The sequence below is a fragment of the Venturia canescens genome, chromosome 5, assembly GCF_019457755.1.
Source record: "Venturia canescens isolate UGA chromosome 5, ASM1945775v1, whole genome shotgun sequence".
NCBI classification, from domain to species: domain Eukaryota; kingdom Metazoa; phylum Arthropoda; class Insecta; order Hymenoptera; family Ichneumonidae; genus Venturia; species Venturia canescens.
Genome location: NC_057425.1, coordinates 16,080,775 through 16,085,007, shown reverse-complemented (window position 1 = coordinate 16,085,007; position 4,233 = coordinate 16,080,775).

Below are 4,233 nucleotides of genomic sequence, written 5' to 3'. Positions count from 1 at the left end.
TCGATCGAGCAAGACTTCTTTTACAATGGTATACAGCAACACCCAAAATTCAAACGGAGAAAACCATAGTCTCGTACACGATCAATGCATGGGATAGCATAGATAATTTGGTTAAAAAATCCATGATCAGCGAACCAAGTGTTCGCGTGATTGAATTTTGCAATGCATGCTCTTGCTCAGATTCGTGCAGTCAAGAGCAGTTACTGGCGTCGATTTCACCAAATTATAAAACCATATCGGAAGGTGGATTTGGTATTTTGGAAGAAGCTCTTCAAATCAGCTCACGACATTCACAAAAATGTGCGACCGAAAATTGCAATGGCATGGTAAATCGTTCATATCAAACTGGAATTCATATATTCATTGAAAGCGATGTTCGTGCGGACTTGAAAGATACACGCGGTATGTCGTGCAAATTGGAAAATATTCCAAAAATCATTCGAGTTGGAGATTCAAACGTGAACCAGGTGCAATATCGGTAAGGAATTTAATTATTGGAATCCTTGGTAATATTCTTGATACGACCGATGATTCTTGTTTATTCCAGATTGATTGGAGTAATAGCATACGAATCGAACCATTTCAGTGCGTACTGCTTTCGAACTACGGGAAAATGGGATTGGTACGACGACTTACGTAAAGAAAAAACGAAAAAATCGTCCAAAACGAAGATCGAGCCGCACTTACTCGTGTATATTCGATCAGAATCGTGAATTGCTGCATTTTTGTATTTCTAAATTGCTGCATTTTTTCATCAAAATAAGACCAGGCGAGTTCGAATCAATGATTGACTCTAATAAGCTCACAAATGATAGCAGCGAAAAAAAAATGTACACAATCATCAATTCTAATTCTTTAACTTTATTTTTCAACACAAAAAATATTTTATTTGAAAATCTTATTGAGAGTTATTATTGAAGTTGATTTATGTTCTAATAAACATCATGACTTCTTGCTTAGATTAGACACGTTCCTCATGCCATGCTGAGTAAAATGTGAAGAAATGAAATATAAAAATGTCATGATGAAAATAAAATCGACATGTAAATATTGATATGAGTCGTTTAATAAAGTGAGTTAATGATTTTTACCATTTGTTACAAGAGCATACTTTTTAGTGGATTTCGAAGGGAAATAGAAAGCTAATGCTCTTTCATGTATTTGAACTCGCCGCTGTGATTCTCTAAGGAGCTTAATTAATCGAGTTCTTCGCCAAGTACATCCATGACTGGTTTCGGCACGACTTTGGCTCCAATTCTCTCTTCTCAATTTTTTTCTTCTATAGCATCTTCGTCGTCTTTTTCCAGACTAAATTTCTTCGGTATGGCTTTCAACTGTCCGTGGAGGATACAGTTGCTATACCGCTGTTGAACTTATTCTCTGACTGCACGGCCAATTTTTAGTTGCAATTTGTTTAATTCATACTTTTCAACAGTGCCAGGAACAGGCGAAACCGCTTGAGAATCTGCAACAATATTCATATTGTTTCAATTTCGCATTATAAATCTTTTTTATAATTGAAGAATTATATTATTATTATATAAATCACTATAAACTAGATTGTCCACAACTCGCGGAGCTCTAATGCAAGATTTGTTGCAGACAAGTTATGTTCTTGGTGTTGAAATCGATTAGGATGCTGTTGATGTTTTCAACAGAAACGCTTGTGACATGGAATTAAATGTTGATGCTATTCAGCGCAATGTTCTCCAATATTTACCAGGTATTAACTTTTTTTTTTAACTTTTTCCCCGTATCAAGTAGTGATCAACGTTTTGAAATAAGTGAAAAATTAATTGGTCCATTCTCTTTGAAATCGGGCTTTGTTTTGCGATTTCGGCAATTCTTGCTCAAGTCTGAAAAACAAATGTTATTTCTTTTTGCTTTTTTCTCCCTGAGAACCAGGTTTTTTTTTTAATTTATTGTCATTACACTCTTGTCGCGTTGCAAGGCACATAAAAATTGCGCGGCTTATTTATGATATTCGGCATTCTTTTTCTCATTCAGAAATTATTGATTGATATTCACACTTTATCGTGTCTTAGAATGATCTTCAACGAATAATTACAACTTTCCGAGTATGTATAATGTAATTGGTTAATTGAGTAATCAAATGATACTTGCAGGAAGATTCGAGGGTGCTTTCGAGACAGTAATAATGAATCCGCCATTCGGTACAAAGCGAAACGCGGACATAGACATGAAATTTTTGGAAACTGCATCGAAACTCGCAACGAGGACGATGTACTCGCTTCATATAAGATGAGTATTCGAGATCATGTGTTAAAGAAGAGACAACAATTGGGAATGGAAGAGAAAGTGATAGCTGATCTCCGTTACGATTTACCACAGACTTGCAAATTTCACAAGCAATCCTCGGTCGATATAAAAGTCGATTTTATAAGATTCACGTTATGAATTGGTCCTCAAAGTATTGAAACGGCACTCCCTTTTTAAATAAAGAAAATATGACGTTTGAACTTCGCGCCACGCGAGCTCGTACTCAGCCGCTCGACGCGACTCTCCGTGGCTCGGCGTAAAGGCTATTGCTTAAATAAGAAAAACTCTTTTCTCTCGTAATTACTTTCATTTTATGTTTTAAATGACACAATTAATTTCATTTTGATACGAGGCAAGATTCAATTAAACAAAACAAGTTAAAAAGTCGGTGTCAAAAGCAATTGAGAGCGTCCAGAGAAAACTTGTCCAGAAAACTCCAATAGCGTGCTGGCTCCAACAGAAATGACCAGTCACGAGCGAGCATTTGGTTCCAGGGGAAATAATGATCGAAAATGATCATAATGTATTAATTTAACGTTGATTAAAAGATAAACTTGATCCATTTAAACTTTAAAAAGCAGAATACAATTTTTGTTCGTTAAAAGCATTTAATTTCACACAGAAATCATTAAGTTCTCAAAAGCGAGGGAAAACAGCCTCAAGCTTGTCCAATTACGGCGCGAGCGGGAATTATCGACCAATCCATGAATTTAGAGAGCAAAATTCTGGTTGGAGATTATTTTTCAAAGCGAATCAAAGTCCAAGTTATTTTTAGACAGAATTATCATTATTATTTCTTTGTTCAAACGAGTATAAAAGGCCGTGCGGAGCAGCAACGGCAGCTCATTCTTGAATCAGCTCTCGCTTCGAATACAGAGGTAGTGAGTCTGGAAGACAAGCTCCAACAAACCAACACCCTATAAAATTCCAAATTTCACGCCGAGAGGGAGGGGATTGTGCGATTCCGTACGATCTGCAGATTCGAGGGTGAAATTCCTTTCCAATCACGCCGAGAGGGAGGGGACTGAGCGATTCCGTTCAGGCCAAAGATTCGAGGGTGATTTCCCATTCATTCAGTTAGAGAGGGAGGGGACCTTGCGATTCCGTGGGGTCTGAAGATTCTCTAACTTGATCCATCTTTCCTATGCTAAAGAGGGAGGGGACGGTGCGATTCCGTACGGTCTGCAGATTCTTGGCATAGGCCCCTTTTCCTCAACCCATTTTTGATTTTATTTTGTTGGAAGCAAAAGATTAGTTTAATTCGAAAATAAAAGCTTCATGATCCTCTTGGAGGCGAGAACTGATTCCATTCTCCAAATTATTTCAATTATTTAACAGAGACAAAACTTTGATAGAAAAAGAAAATTTATTTTTGTTTGTCCAAAAATTAATCAATCTCAGTTTAATTGTATCGAGCCAAACCGCAAGTTTGTTTAAAAATTGTATAGAGCCACTTAACAGATCGGATTGATTGGACAAAATTATTAACAAATTGAGTGAGTTAGTGAATAACAGGAAGAACTATCAGATTGTAGAATTTATCGAATTGGACAAGTTTATTGAAATAAAAGAGCTATTTTGTCAAATTGGACAAGTTAATTGAAACAAGAGAGCGAGTCCGTAAAATTGGACAAGTTAATTGAAACAAGAGAGCGATTCCGTAAAATTGGACAAGTTATTGAAATAAAAGAACAAAATTGCGAAACTGGACAAATTAGAGAAAGAATTCAAATCTATCACAAAAACACCAACGATTTGCATCACAATTTCTTTTTGTATACTAAACCCGTTGTGAATAAACACGATCATTATAATTTTGAGCACAAATTTTCACTCTCTCGTTCATTTCATGCCTGCTCCTAAATTTTAGTAGCTCGAAAACACGCGTAGCGGGTGACGTCATAAAAGCTTACCGTTACAACTTGGCGCCCAACGTGGGGCAGGCATTGCAAG